General features: G+C 40.1%; 1 protein-coding gene across 8 annotated transcripts in view; it reads right to left on the bottom strand.

The window, feature by feature from the left end:
* Positions 1–16,365, bottom strand: part of NLRP3 (NLR family pyrin domain containing 3) — a 101,557-nt gene that overhangs the window by 59,456 nt on the left and 25,736 nt on the right. Inside the window, exon 1 of one of the 8 annotated variants that reach the window (XM_081502092.1) lies at positions 11,519–11,831. The exons of the other annotated variants lie outside the window; for them this stretch is intronic. The gene's annotated coding sequence lies outside the window, so the exon portion shown is untranslated. Of the gene's footprint in view, positions 1–11,518; positions 11,832–16,365 lie in introns of those variants that run through there. 8 annotated transcript variants of the gene reach the window in all.

Below are 16,365 nucleotides of genomic sequence, written 5' to 3'. Positions count from 1 at the left end.
GTTGTCTTTATTCATTCTTATAATTATGAACACTTACGCTGTTTCTGTGTCTTGGATATTATAAATAAAGCCACAGTGAACATGGCAACACATATCTCTTCAAGATCTTGATTTCAATTCCTTTGGATCGGCACAAACTCTACTCTCTGACTCACTGACTTATTTGTTCAACTAAAGTTTATGGAGTACCCAGTGTGTGTCAAGCATGAACACAAAGCTGAATAGCAGCTTGCCTTACCTAAGAAGAGCTAGAGAAGATAGATACACCCAGACCTGCTTTTCTAACTGTTACCATGTCTGCAGGACCACAGTCCAACAATGGCATGAATTCCATAGAACATGGTAAGTGAGAGGCACTCAGCACCCCAGGGAGTGCAGGAAACTTGGAGCAAGAAGGAAAAGCATTCAAGTCTAACAGAACGGTACTGGGGCATTGGTAGAAAACTTTGTCTCTTTGTGTCTCAGTTTCCTCATCTGTAAAATGGGGATGACAATAGCACCAATCAGAGATGGTTGTCATAAGAATTGAGCAAATGGGTAAATGTGAGGCCTTTGGAACAGAGCCTGAATCACAGAAACTGGTATCAGCGGTTAGTTCCTCCTCCTACTGCTGTTACAGAATGGTGTGCAAAATGCTCTTGAGAGAGTCAATTCCTAGGCAGGTTGATAAGAAGTCCGGGGTCCCCTAGGAGGAGAGAGGGGTCTAGGGTTCTCGAAGAGTAGATAGGGATCTTGAGTTCCCAAGGAGGAGAAAAGGACATTTTTTCTACATTCCTTAGTCACATAAAACGTTTTTTTCTTTAAGCCCAGAGCTGATGATTACACAATAAAACAGCTCAGCTTAAATTCTGTACTAAGGATTATATAACAACAACATATCCAGCTTGAGGACAATTTCTCCTTGAAAACCTTCTGACTAAATCCTGTTATCTTAAAATGTATATTATGGGAGTGGGTCTGGTAAGATCTTTCTATTGTTAGTTCTAATTCTGTCATCTTAGAATGTAAATTGTGAGAGTAAGTCTAGTAAGACCCTTAAAACCTTGATACATTCTTCTGATTTACTGTAATAATCAATTTAACAAGTATATAACTCCCTTGCTAAGACTAGGGAGGGGGGCACTTTCCATCCCCCTTCTGATGTCTATGTCAGAAGCTTTCTCTGTCCCTTTTTATACTTTAATAAAACTCTGCTATACAAAAGCTCTTGAGTAATCAAGGCTGGTTCCTGGTCCTGAAGCCAGATCTTCTTCTTTGGAGATCAGGAATCCGACATCGTTTACTGTAAACTATCACTCTGAGAGATGAAAGAGAGGCATCTACTCCCACTGAAGCAAGGGCAGGAGAGCAGACCTGAGTCTCAAGCTCTGCATATTGTTAAAGGCCAGGGTGCATGCAGGATCTGTGAGGACTCCAGATGCTGAGGCTATAGAGAGAAATAGCAGATCAATCAACCAATAACTGAGAAGGAAATGCAAAGTAGAAAGCAGAGTTCAAATGTCATTCCAGAATTTTGAAACGATATTCTAAACATGTATAAAAACTAATCAAGAAAAAGAAAAAAAAAAACCACCATGCTTTCACTGTTATTCTGCATTCTGAAAACATTGTTTCAGATATGGAACTATCAAAATCAATACAAATAATAAAGAAGGCCATAAAATAGAATATAACGACTCTCTTCCTATCTATGCATGACTCCCTCCTAAAACCTTGGCGAATAACAATGGAATCAGTTCAGTTCAGTTCAGTCGCTCAGTCGTGTCTGACTCTTTGCGACCCCATGAATTCGCAGCAGGCCAGGCCTCCCTGTCCATCACCAACTCCCAGAGTCTACCCAAACCCATGTCCATCGAGTCGGTGATGCCATCCAGCCATCTCATCCTCTGTCATCCCCTTCTCCTCCTGCCCCCAATCCTTCCCAGCATCAGGGTCTTTTCCAATGAGGCAACTCTTCGCATCAGGTAGACAAAGTATTGGAGTTTCAGCTTCAACATCAGTCCTTCCAATGAACACCCAGGACTGATCTCCTTTAGGATGGACTGGTTGGATCTCCTTGCAGTCCAAGGAACTCTCAAGAGTCTTCTCCAACACCACAGTTCAAAAGCATCAATTCTTCGGTGCTCAGCTTTCTTCACAGTCCAACTCTCACATCCATACATGACTACTGGAAAAACCATAGCCTTGACTAGATGGACTTTTGTTGGCAAAGTAATGTCTCTGCTTTTTAATATGCTATCTAGGTTGGTCATAACTTTCCTTCCAAGGAGTAAGCGTCTTTTAATTTCATGGCTGCAATCACCATCTGCAGTGATTTTGGAGCCCCAAAAAATAAAGTCTGACACTGTTTCCCCATTGAAACAAAATGCAAAAAAGCAAACTGGCTGTCTGAGGAGGGCTTACAAATAGCTTTGAAAAGAAGAGAAGCCAAAAGCAAAGGAGAAAAGGAAAGATATTCCCATTTGAATGCAGAGTTCCAAAGAATAGCAAGAAAAGATAAGAAAGCTTTCCTCAGTGATCAGTGCAAAGAAATAGAGGAAAACAACAGAATGGGAAAGACTAGAGATCTCTTCAAGAAAATTAGAGATACCAAGGGAACATTTCATGCAAAGATGGGCTTGATAAAGGACAGAAATAGTATGGACCTAACAGAAGCAGAAGATATTAAGAAGAGGTGGCAAGAATACACAGAACTGTACAAAAAAGATCTTCACAACCCAGATAATCACGATGGTGTGATCACTCACCTAGAGCCAGACATCCTGGAATGTGAAGTCAAGTGGGCCTTAGAAAGAATCACTATGAACAAAACAATGGAATACTGTGTACCAAAGAAAAACAATTATATCCACGACACACCTTCAACTCACTTCTGTAAAGCAGAGTTGACTGGAGTTGTGGGTATTGGGTTCCAAGCCCAAATTTTCCACAAACTCTTTCTAATTGAACAATCTACGGGAAACCAAACCAAAATGAAAGTAAATCCACATGTTGCCCCAAGTACATATGAGCCATCCCTAATTATACAGGTGGGAGCAAAATGAGGAAATGACATAGGTATTTTTCGGAACCAAAAAAAAAATCCAGACATGAGACATGAAAGTATAGGCATGGTGACAAAGATCCAAAACATTTAAAGTCAAGATTCTATTGAAAAGTCTGAAGCAAAACAGCAATAACAGTGCAAGCTACCCTAAATACTGCGTGTATCTCTGGGCCTGAATGCCTCCAAATCTTCACCCATCTTGCCCTTCCCTCGACCTCCACACAGTTAACGTGATACGCTAATCACCCTTCCTGAGCCTGCGGGGAAAGTAGTTTCAGTTCTACATGAGAAGCCAGAAAGCACATTGCTTTCCTGGCAAAGCTACTCTTTTAGGCTGCAGGCATTGCTGTCACTTTCCATTCGTCAACCCTGCACTAACCAATAGAGTATCTACTAGTCTAGTCACACATGGCTACTGAAATGTAAACTTAAATTAATTAAAATTAATGATTCAGGGGGGCTTCCTTGGTGGTCCAGTGGCTAAGACTCCACATTCCCAAAGCAGGGGGTTTGCTCCCTGATCAGGGAACTAGATCCCAAATGCCACAACTAAGAGTTTGCATGAGGCTTCCCTGGTGACTCAGTGGTAAAGAATCCACCTGCTGATGCAGGAGACACAGGTTTGATCCTTGATTAGGGAAAATCCCACATGCTGTGGAAATACTAAGCCCATACTCCACAACTATTGAGTCTGTGCTCTAGAGACCAGGAGGTGCAACTACCGAGTACATGTGCTGCAACTACTGAAGCCTGTGCTCTACAAGAGAAGCCACCACAATGAGAAGCTGGTGCACTGCAACTAGAGAAAAGCATGCAGCAATGAACACCCAGCACCATCAAAAATCAATCAATAAATCAACATTTTTTAAAAAGAGTTCAAATGCTTGAGTCTTAATGGTGAGGCCAACTAAAAACTGAACATGCTGCAACCAAGACCTGGCACAGACAAATAAATAAATAAATATTTTTAAAAAATCAATTCAGTTCTGGCTGCACTGGTGGCATAATAAGGGCTCAGTAGCCACATGTGGGGATGGTACAAAATAGGACAAGTATATCACAACTGAGTTTCAGTGGTCAGCCTTGGTCTGACTCGAAGGCTGGAAGGACATCCCGGAGCTTAACTCCTCACGCTTGGAAATCTTGAATTATTTCCTGCCAAATATTATTCTATCAGACATTACATTGTTGAAGGTATATATATGATTACTTATTTTTTTAAATATATATAAATGCACTTAGCACTTATTAACACATGGTATAGACAAATTTGGAAGAACTGTATCTGAAACTACAAACATGAAGTTAGAACACATTAGAGGATTTTTATTTTCTACTTTAATACAGAGGAATCTCATTGCGTATGTTGTACAATATATATTTCTTCATTGACTGGCTTTTTCCCAACAAGCATATATAACTTTGCAATTGAAGCAGGGGAAAAAAAAGGAATGCTACCTAGCACAGCTATCAAGTTGGTGGGTTCTGATGGCCTTGAAATAGGATGACAGTGACAGCTGGGCTTCCCTGCTTTTCCAGCCTCCCTCACTACCCCAATCCTCTAACTAGTAACACTCCTTTTATTGCTTCTCCCCCATTAGGTGCTGATTCTTTCTCCTATGCCTTCTAATCCACGTCAAGACATGAACTGCAAAAGGCCAAACACCCTGTGATGAGTGTAGAATTTCACAGAAGTGGAACAGATCCTATAGACGGTCAGACCACCATCCAGTGGCCACCTTCTTTCTTGCTAAAAGGAACTCAATTTTCTGCAAGAATTCACCTCATCCTCATAGGACTTGGGAAAATTTAACTCTTTCCTCCAACTTAAGGGGTGTGTTCTGGTTTATATAACTCAATCACTAGATCCTGCTCTCCTAGTAATTGCTGTTTACAGAGTGGGCTGGTGAGTAAGTTCTGGTTAAAAGTCCCGGACTCCATAGAAAAATGTCTGCTCTAAAGAATCTCCATATTTGGCCATTGGCTGCCAGTAGATGTGGTCACATTGGGATATGATGCTCCGAACTGCATGAGGGAGCATGAAACACACTAAGGATGGCAGAGCTGGAGATGGAAGGAACATGTCCACTGAAGTAACCAGTCCAACAGTGAAATGCCCATTTAATATGACTCTTCTGTTGCTTAGATCCAAAGGCAACTTACACTTACATGCCTTTGTTGAGGTATGATTGGCTTCTCTGTGAGTTTTGATTTCCCTGAAGTCAACACTGAGCTAATACTCTCTACTTATAGACGTAGCATAGCTGAAAACCTCTGCATGGGCTCACAGGTGGGCATCAGTGCCCTAAGAACTGTTCAATTATTGTAAAAATAACACAGTTGCCAGGCACTACTGTTTCCTCACCATTCTCTACTCAGTTGAAAAAAAGTAACAAAGTCATTTATATTTCATTACATTGATAAAATACAAACACTTTCACATATAAAAGGGTAAATCCAATCTCTCCTAGAATTTTTTTTCTTTTTGCATCATTTTGGTGCCTTTTTCCATTTTATCTCCTTTAAATTTTTTTTTTTTTGGCCATGCTATCCAGCTTGCAGAATCTTAGTTCCTCAAACAAGGATCGAACCCATGTCCCTTGCAGTAGAAACAGTGGCATCCTAACCACTGAACAACCAGGGAATTCCCTAAAATGAATGTTTAATTAATTCTTCCTTAGGAAAAGAAGGCAAATCCTTAGCTGTGAGGTTAGAGGCAAAACTTTTGGCCTCACTGTATATTTACACTTTAAAACTGGTTGCCAACAAGCAAAATCAGAGGTTTTCCATAAAACAAATGTCAGCTTTGTGTCTAAAACTTAGAATTCTAGAACCAACCCAAGCAGTACTCCTTCAATATGGAACCAGGAGCTAGAAAAGGAAGCCACACCGAGCTAACTTCAGTTTTCTGCAGCCTCCATCACTCCCTCCAACCTCTTAGATTCAGCCCATACCTCCTATTTATATTTGCTTGCTTGGAACTTGAATTTGAATGCCTAACTCCTCGGTCATATCTTCCCTACCCCCACCCCCAGATTTATTGAGATATAATTGACAAATAACACTGTGCAAGTTTAAAGTGTACAACATGATTTGGTACACATTATATATTGTGAAATGATTACCATAAGATTAGTTAACACATCCATCACTTAACATAGTTACCTTTGTGTGTGTGTGTTGAAAATATTTAAGATTACTCTCAACAATCAAGTATAAATACATATTATTAACTCTTAATCATCATGCTATATATGAGGTCCCCATAAGTTAATTCATCTTATAACTGAATGTCTTATCTTTAAACAAAGAAAATAAACATTTCAAGTTTTTTCATCAGAAAGAAGGGATATTTGGTAAGGTTCCGTTATATGTATTTAAAAAGTCATTTTAATATACCTGTGTTTGTAGCCAATGGTGGAAGCAACCCAGGTGTTGTCAACTAGTGAATGCATTAACAAAATGTATTACATACATATCATGGAATATTATACAGCCTTAAAAAAGAAGTTCTGACATATATTACAACATGAACCATGATGACATTACGCTAAGTGAAATAAGACAGTTACATAAAAACACATGCAGTTCCACTTAAATAAGATTCTTAGAATAGTCACATTCACAGAAACAGAAAGAATGGTGGCTGGAAGGGATCCAAGGCCGGTGGGGGTGGGGGGGAGAGGGACGCATTTAATGGTGACAAAGTTTCAGTTTTGCAAAATGAAGAGTTCTTGAGATTCCCTGATGGTCCAATGGTTAGGACTCTGTGCTTTCACTGCCAAGGGCCTGGGTTCAGTCCTTGGTTGGGGAACTGAGATCCCACAAGCTGCATGATAAGGCCAGCTTTAAAAAAAAAAAAAAAAAGATGAAGTGTTCTGGAGATGGGTGATGTTAATGGCTGCACGACAATGTGAATGTATATCACACTGCTGGACTGCACACTTAAAAATCATTACAATGGAAAATTGTGTGTTATATATATATTCTACAATAAAAAAGAAGAATATCAATTATGTTATACATTTCCACTCCTCATTTTCTCTCTCTCTCGATTAACCCAGAAGAATAAAGAAGTATAAAAGCTACTCCTAGCACTCAGTTAAAAATAAGCAATTATATTTCACTATACCAGCTACCTCTATAGCTGGTATAGTGCAACTGTGGATCAATTGCAGTACTTAAAATGTTTATATAGATAGATAGAAAAGATGAAAACAGACACACACCATATTTTTGCTTCCGAGATCATCCCTCAAGAGGTTACTGTGTGGGAAAAAGAAGACATTTCTGCCTCATGCAATTCTGTATTGTCTCTATTATAATGAAGCCCCCATGGACCGAGGAGCCTGGCAGGCTACAGTCCATGGGGTCACAGAGTCGGACAGGACTGAGCAACTGAGCACATTGTCCATAGAAGGCAAGGACATGATGAACCTCAGTAACCTTTTAAAAGTTATGGAAAAAAGCTAAAAAGATTTCCTATTAAAGAGAGGAGGAAGAGAAACCTCTAACTCTTGTGTCTCCTCTGAAATTAATCCAGAACAACAGAGAAACAAAAAAAGAACTTCCACTTCTATGAAGTCACCAATCATGAGAGGGCCTGGGGTTCCTGAAGCCTGGAACTGGGGTGAGAAGGGACATAATGAGAGAGACCATCTGCAGGAAAATAAAGAGAATCCAGAGTTTTCTAGAGGAGGGAACACACACTAGTGGGAAACAGCAACCCCAGTCCCACTCTCCTTGCAATTTCAAGGTCTGAGTGTTTGGGCAAATCACCAAACATCTTTGAACCCTGTGGACCACAGTAGTGGCAGGATGTTGGGATATAACGGGGACATACATTTTCAAGAGTGAGTGGTTATCTGCTACTAGTGTGGCAAGAAACTGTGAGTGAACCAATAGAAGACTGATTCTTGCTGACACTGGTCAGCTAAGGAGAAATCCAAGCTAAATCACCCAAAATCTGTGATGTGCAGAGTTTTGACACAAGTCAAGGAACTTCCTGTTTTTTGGAAGGGGCCCACACCCAGCTGAGAGGAACAGCGAGAATGGGACAAAAGGCAGGAAGGTTGTACCCATGCTGCAAGCCTGCTGATGTGCATGGGTCCCTTCTCAGAAGAATATATTCAAAAGCATAAAATAAAGCACATAAGATCACAAAGGAAGATGTTGAAATAGAGGTACCAAAATACTTTTTAAGTTTGTGGTATTTATGCCCAATAATTCATAATTTGAAAGAAATGATGCGAGTAACTGATATGTCGGCCTTTCTGTAAAGTGATATGAAAATAACTCTAATTTCCACTGGTGACAAATGTATAGGATACATGCGCTGTGTTGCCTGCATTAGAGAAAAATCAAGATCAAAATTTTTCCCATCCAAGTTAACAGACCCCCCCAGACTACATCCACAGAAGCCTTGGGGATATATGCTACCTCTTCCTCCAATTGAAGTGAAGTGAAATGAAAGTCGCTCAGTTATGTCCAACTCTTTGAGACCCCATGGACTGTAGTCCATGAAATTCTCTAGGCCAGAATACTGGAGTGGGTAGACTTTCCTTTCTCCAGGGGATCTTCCCAACCCAGGGATTGAACTCAGGTCTCCTGCATTGCAGGTGGATTCAGTTTTTCAAAAAAAGCTGTCCAGGAAAAACCCCATTATTTTAAAGAAAAAGGATAATTTCTTTTTAAAAGAATGATCATGGAAACTATGTAAAGATAATGCAGGAGGGAAAAACAAAAGAAGTAAAGGCATCTGGCAAATAAAAGATAATGACAAACACTTGAATATAGTAGCATGGTGGAAGTTAGTAGCATTCCAAAGCAAGGGGAAGTTAGTGGGGCAGGCACAATAATGCACTCCCTCCCAGCAGATCCACATGCTAATCCCCATAAATCATGAATATATAACCTTATATGACAAAGGGGAATTAAGGCAGCAAATAAATCAAGTTTGGTAATGAGGCAACAAAATTGAGGAGAGTATCCTTGATCATCCAGGTGGGACTAATATCATCACAAGGGTCCTTATAAACGGAAGAGGAATGTAGAAAAGTTCAAAGTGATCTGATGCAAGGACACATGGAAAAAGACATCTGGGAGCTGGAAAAGGCAAAGAAACAGATCCTCCCCTAGAGTCTCCAGAAAGGAAGGCAACCTTGCTGACACCATGATTTTAACACTGCAAGACTCATACTTGAATTCAGACCTGCAGAACCGTAAGATAATCATTTTTTATTGTTACAAGCCAATAAGTTTGTGACAAGTTGTTATGGCAGCCATAGAAAACTAATACAATGAAGAACCCCTACTTCTGGGACTTCCCTGCTGGTACAGGGGATAAGACTCCGCCTGCCAATGCAGGGGACACAGGTTTGATCCTTGGTTTGGGTAGATTCCACATGATGTGGAACAATTAAGCCCCTGCACCACGACTATTGAGCCCTCAGTCTAGAGACCACGTACCACAACTGCTGAAGCCTGTGTGCTCTAGGGCCTGTGCTTTCCAACAAGAGAAGCCGCCATGATGAGGAGCCCGCGTAACACAATGAAGAGGAATCCCCACTCATTGCAACTAGAGAAAGCCCGTGTGCAGCAATGAAGACCCAGCACAGCCAAAAATAAATAAATAAATAGATAACTCCTAGTTCTCCAGAATAGAGAATCCAGAAATAAACCCACATACCAATTACTCACATATCACATATAAATAAACCCACATATCAATTAATCTCTGGGGACTTCCCTGGTGGTTCATTGACTAACACTCTGGGCTCTCAAATCAGGGGGCTTAGGTTTGATCCCTGGCCAGGGAGCTAGATCCTACATGCTGTAACTAAGACCTGATGAAGCCAAATAAATAAAAATTTAAAATTAATTAATTAATTTTAAAAATTCATCTTCAACAAAGGAGGTAAGAATATACAGTGGAGAAAAGAGTTCCTTCAGCAAGCAGTGTGGGAAAAATGAACAACTGCATGTAAGTCAATGACGTTAGAACACTTCCTCACATCATATAAAAAATAAACTCAAAATGGCCTAAAGTCTTAAATACAAGACATGATATCGAGCTTCCCTGGTGGCTCAGTGGTAAAGAATCTGTCTGCCAATGCACAATACACAAGTTCAATCCCTAGTCTGAGCAGATCCCACATGTCACAGAGAAACTAAGCCCATGTGCCACAACTATTGAGCCTGTGCTCTACAGCCCAGGAACTGCAACTGCTGCGCCCACTCACCCTAGAACCATACTCTGCAACAAGAGAAGCCACCACAATAAGCTTTCTGCTTTGGTTCAGCCTCTTCATTCCCTCTGGAGCTATTTCTCTGTTCTTCTCCAGTAGCATATTGGACACCTACCAACCTGGGGAGTTAATCTTTCAGTGTCCTAACTCTTAGCCTTTTCATACTGTTCATGGGGTTCTCAAGGCAAGAACGCTTAAGTGGTTTGTCAGTTCCTTCTCTAGTGGACTATGTTTTGTCAGAACTCTCCATCATAAGCTGTCTGTCTTGGCTGGCCCTATATGGCATGGCTCATAGTTTCATTGAGCCATGAAAGGCTCCTGGGTTTCCTTATCACCTCCTACATATCCAGGAAGGCCACTAAAGACTCCTGTGATGAAACTCAGTTCATCCTCCCCAAAATGTAGCACCTTGGTATGTTGAATAATTTGAGCTGAAGGAATTTAGAAATGGGATGTGCAGGAAGGACTTTCTGACCTTTCCTCAAAGCATGTCATAAAATCTTCAGGTAAGAGGACCTTCCCTATACCTGGTAGAAAGGTACATCCTCATCCTAAAGGGATACAAAGAGGAATCAATGAACAAGCCTTGCTAAGTTCCCCCTAGTTTACTGCACTTAGCTCATACCATTTTTCTGTCTGATCACATCTTTCCATGACTTTCCACTTTTCAACAAATCTATCGTAATGTTTAATTGCCTTTTCAGGTCTTCATTTCCTTATGAAGGCTCTCATGTCATGTAAAATGTTAGTCATTTAGTCATGTCCAACTCTTTGCAGCCCCATGGACTGTAGCCCACCAGGCTTCTCTGTCCATGGAATTCTCCAGGCAGGAATACTGGAGTGGGTAGCTATTCCCTTCTCCAGGGGATCTTCCCAACCCAAGGATCATTTCAGGCAGACTCAACCATCTGAGCACCAAGGAAGTAAAATTTACTTTAAATAAATCCGTACACTTTTCTTGTGTTAACCTATGTTTAGTTACAGGGGTCCCAATTGAGAATTTAAAAAGATGAAGGAAAGCGTTTTTTCTCCCTGACATCTCCAACCCAGAACCACCAAGAGTACAGATAAAAAATGTTGCAAGAAAATAAAATTGCTAGAGGCAAAAAAGGATGTTCAGTTCAGTTCAGTCAATCAGTAGTGTCTGACTCTTTGCGACCCCATGGACTGCAGCACGCCAGGCCTCCCTGTCCATCACCAACTCCCAGAGTTTACTCAAACTCACGTCCATTGAATCGGTGATGCCATCCAACCATTTGATCCTCCGTCGTCCCCTTCTCCTCCTGCCCTCAATCTTTCCCAGCATCAGGGTCTTTTCAAATGAGTCAGCTGTTCACATCAGGTGGCCAAAGTATTGGAGTTTCAGCTTCAATATCAGTCCTTCCAGTGAACGCCCAGGACTGATTTCCTTTAGGATGGAAATCTCCTTGCAGTCCAAGGGATCCTCAAGAGCCTTCTCCAACACCACAGTTGAAAAGCATCAATTCTTCGGCGCTCAGCCTTCTTTATAGTCCAACTCTCACATCCATATATGACTACTGGAAAAACCATAGCATTAACATCCTCTGGAGAAGGGAATGGCAAACCACTTCAGTATTCTTGCCTGGGAAATCCCAGAAACAGAGGAGCCTGGCTGGCTACAGTCAATGGGATTGCAGAGTCGGTCATGACTGAGCAACTAACACACACAAAGTGATAAAAGAACTGAACACCAAAATCAACTAATTGGATTCAATTGACATATATAGACCACTCTACCTAAAAACAGTAGAAAACATATTTTTTTCAAGGGAACACTGGAACATTTATCAAAGTATACCATGCCCTGAACCACTGAGGAAAAGAAAAAAAAAACCTCAATGTAATTCAAAGAATTTAAATCATACAGAGCATGTTCTCTTGTAATAGTGGATTAAACCTAGACAACAGGAAAGTTGTAAGACGACGGGAAAATCTCCATGCTCTTTTCACTAGCATGAACCCAAATGACATCTACAAATGTCAGTAGATGGGAAACAACAGGGCCTCATGCAGGCCAGCCCCACATCCCACACACTCCATATGAGTAGGCAAAACACTTTCCTATAAAGAAGGAATACTGGTAAACATCCATTTAAAAAGAGCAAAATCCCAAGGAAGAGAGTCAAACAGGATGTAGTAAACCATATACTAAGAAGTGAAAGGACATTTCTTATTAGTAACCTGAGAATAAAGCCAGTTAGATACTATATATGCTTTAAAGTTTTATAAAATATTAATAATAAATTGTAGACAAGTAAGAAATATCATCTAATATACAAAATTGCACAAGAGACTGAAGCTCTCCTAAAATATGTGCAAGTTAAGTGACAGTTGTACAGTTTGGGAGCAAATGTAATTAAACATTGGGCAAACCAGTGTTAGAATAATTGACTTTGGGGCAACTGATTTGCTTCCAAAAGCAGGGGCATTAGAGAAGAGTCTCAAGCTTCTCAGGTCACATGCAGAGTTGTCTGTTCACAAAACAAATCCTTTTACGTCTTTAAAAAATGCAGAGGCTTAAATTTACTTTACTTAGGTGGCCATCAGCACCACCTCTGAGGACAGATGTTGGTAAAAAGGAGGGCAGGGTTTTGAGTTTGGAAGAAGAATCAAGGTGAATAGAGAGAGTTAGAAAGAAGTGTACTCTAGGAGCACCTCCTTGGCCCCTATTGTCACGTCACCTATGATTAGCCTTGATGAGGGGTAGAGACAGGTCTCAGAGATGGAGAAGGATATATATGGAATGACTACATTTTTCAATACATAAATGTATCAAAGCAACATGTATATTTTAAACTTCCACAGTGTTATATGTCAATTATATCTCAATAAAGCTAGAAAAAATAAAGCGTTCAAATATATAATTTGAACTATATTTGATATATATAGAGAGAGTTGTCTATGTATATATACCTCACTCATTCTCCAAAGAACTCAACAAGGGAATTCCCTGGCAGGGCTATTATGATAATCCTAAATAAAGTCTCCCTTATCATTTTAACAAATGTCAGAACAACTATTTAACAACAGCTATTGCTCACGTTCTTAATAGTATAATGTAATCCACTTTGCCTAAAGTCCCAAAGTGAGATCTTTGTGTTAAAAAGAGAAAAATTTCAAAATTTTGCATCAGGTCAAATATTTCCTTCATTCTTTTTGTGCACAAAATAAACCTGTCATAAGATATTTGCAAATGACATACCCAGTCAGGGGTTAATATACAAACTATTAATATAAAAAGAGTTCATACAACTCAATAGCAAATTTTTTTAAAGCACTAAAAAACAGGCAGAGGATCTGAATGCTTTTCCAAAGACATACAGGTGGCCAGTAGGGACATGAAAAATACTCAATATCACTAATTGTCAGGGAAATGCAAATCAAAACCACAATGAAATTTCACTGCCAAGGGTGGAGATTTGATCCCTGGTCTGGGAACTAAGATCCCACCAGTCACATGGTGTGGCCAAAAAATAAATTAATTAAAAAAATTTTAGCTCCAATGAGTTATCACTTCATACTTGGCTATTGTCAAAAAGACAAAAACAACAGTTGTTGGTGAGGATGTGGAGAAAAGGGAACCCTCATGCACCACTGGTGGGAATGAAAACTGATGCAGCCACTGTGGAAAATAGTATGGAAAAATTAAAAATAGAATTACCATACAATCCAACAATTCTACCTCCGGGTACCTATTGAAAGAAAACAAAGACACTGATCCAAAATGATACGCACCCTTATATTCATTGCAAATTCCAAGATATGGAAGCAACCATCAACAGCTGAATGGATAAAGAAGATACGGTTCACATATACAATGGAATATTATTCACCAATAAAAAGGAACAAATTTTAGTCACTTCTAGTGAAGTAACTTAACACAGATCCTATCATACATTAATGCACATATATGGAATCTAGAAAAATGATACAGATGAACCTAATGTAGGGCAACAATAAAGATGCAGATGTAGAGAACAGACTTGCGGACACAACGGGGGAAGGAGAGGGTAGGATGAATTGAGAGAGTAGCATTGAAACATAATATATTACCATATGTGTAATAGAGAGTCAGTGGGAATCTGCTGTATGACACAGGGAGCTCAACCCAGTGCTCTGTGACAGCCTTGAGGGTTGGGATGGAGTGGGAGATGGGAGGGAGGGGTTTAAGACGGAGGAAACACATGTAAACCTATGACTGATTCATGTCTATGTATGACAGAAACAACCACAACATTATAAAGCAATTATCCTCCAATTAAAAATAAATTAATTTTTAAAAAGAAGATATGGTATATATACATATTACTCAGTCATAAAAAATAAATAAAATCTTACCATTTGTGACAATATGGATGGACACACGAAGAGGGTATTATGCTACGTGAAATGTCACACAGAGAAAAATAAACACCATATTTCACTTACATGTGGAATCTAAAAACAAGAATAGATTCATAGACAAAGAAAAAACTGGTAGTTGTAGGGGAAACTGAAATAGGTGCAGGTGATTAGGAAGCACAAGCTTCCAGTTATAAAATAAATAAATCAAAAGGTGTATTATTCAGGATAGAAAGTACAGTCAATAATATAATAACTTTAATGGTAACAAATGGTAACTGGACTTAGTGTGGCGATTAGTTCATAATGTATAAAAATATTAAACCACTATGTTGTACATATGAAACTAATATAACATTATATGTCAAGCATAACTTAGTCCTTTTAATGAAAAAGTGAAAGTGGAAGTCACTCAGTCATGTCCGACTCTTTTAGACTCCATGAACTATACAGTCCATGAAATTCTCCAAGCCAGAATACTGGAGTGGGTAGCCTTTCCCTTCTCCAGGGGATCTTCCCAACCCAGGGATCGAATCCAGGTCTCCCGCATTACAGGCGGATTCTTTACTAGCTGAGCCACAAGGCAAGTCTTTTTAATAAATAATATTTTTTTAAATTTTTAAATAAAAAGAACCTATCATTGCTCTGGATCTTCAGTTTTTTGTAAATGGGAGGTTTATTCAAGGTAAACATTTAAAACACACCACAGTTTCGTAACCCTGCTCTGTCACTTCTTCTTTTTTTAATTTACAAACATTCTCAAAACAAAAAAGGAAAGAAAAAAAAAGAAAATGGAAGTGGCCTGGAACTGCTGTCACAACGCTTTTCCTGCCCACATTCTGGGCACTTCTCCTTTCCAGAACCTGGCTCCAGCTGCGTCTTGGACGCGGGTGAGGGGGTCTCAACACTTCTTAGGCTTAGCCTCTCCTCTCCTCTCCTCTTTAGGGTTCTAAACAAAACCGGCCGCCTGGCCTGGCCTAGCCTGGTCTACAATGGAAACAGCTAACCTCACTGCTTAACTAGAGTGGGAAAAGCCTAATAACTTTGCTTCTGCTACTCTCTGCTACCCTCTGCTGGTTATGGGTGTTAGTAGCACTAACCCTTCCACTTTCCTCCTTAGTTAAGGAGACTAAGGAATAAAACCAAGGATCAGAGAGTGCAGAGAACCAGAGAAGGGAGAAAGCTAGTCACTGAAAGAAAAAGTGTGCAAGGTATTGGAATTTCCAGGAGAGAGGTGAATGATAGGATACTGGAGAAAGACGTTATTTTTCTAGATGAACATAATACAGTTATTTAAAGGGATTTCCCTGGAGGTCCATGGGTTAAGACTCCGTGCTTCTATTGAAGGGGTCAAGGGTTCATTCTCAAGACAGGGAAGTTCCATGTGCTGTGTGGTTGACAAAAAAAAAGTTACTTATAGGAAGTAGGGGAGAAATCCCCTACATGTAACTGTTAGGTACTTAGAATAGGAAACAGGAGTCCAAAATGGCGGTGGCTAAAAGACAAGGAAGGGAAAAGCCCGCGAAAATAGAACAAAGGAAGGTCAAAGGAAGGTCTTAGAGGACCGGAGTGAGGACTTCAGGTAGAAGAAACAGCACTCCTGGGTAGCCCAATTTGCATAGGGCAGGCCCAGGGGGAGGGAAAAACATATAACAAGAGGAGCCAAAGGGATTTCTCTCTCTGCGCCGCCCCCCCGCACGCTGGTGCGCT

This window comes from Giraffa tippelskirchi, chromosome 6 (genome assembly GCF_054371585.1).
Source record: "Giraffa tippelskirchi isolate mGirTip1 chromosome 6, T2T-mGirTip1v1.2.pri, whole genome shotgun sequence".
In the NCBI taxonomy this organism is placed as follows: Eukaryota; Metazoa; Chordata; class Mammalia; order Artiodactyla; family Giraffidae; genus Giraffa; species Giraffa tippelskirchi.
Note: the sequence above shows the minus strand (reverse complement) of the source record. Positions and strands in the feature narration are given on the sequence as shown.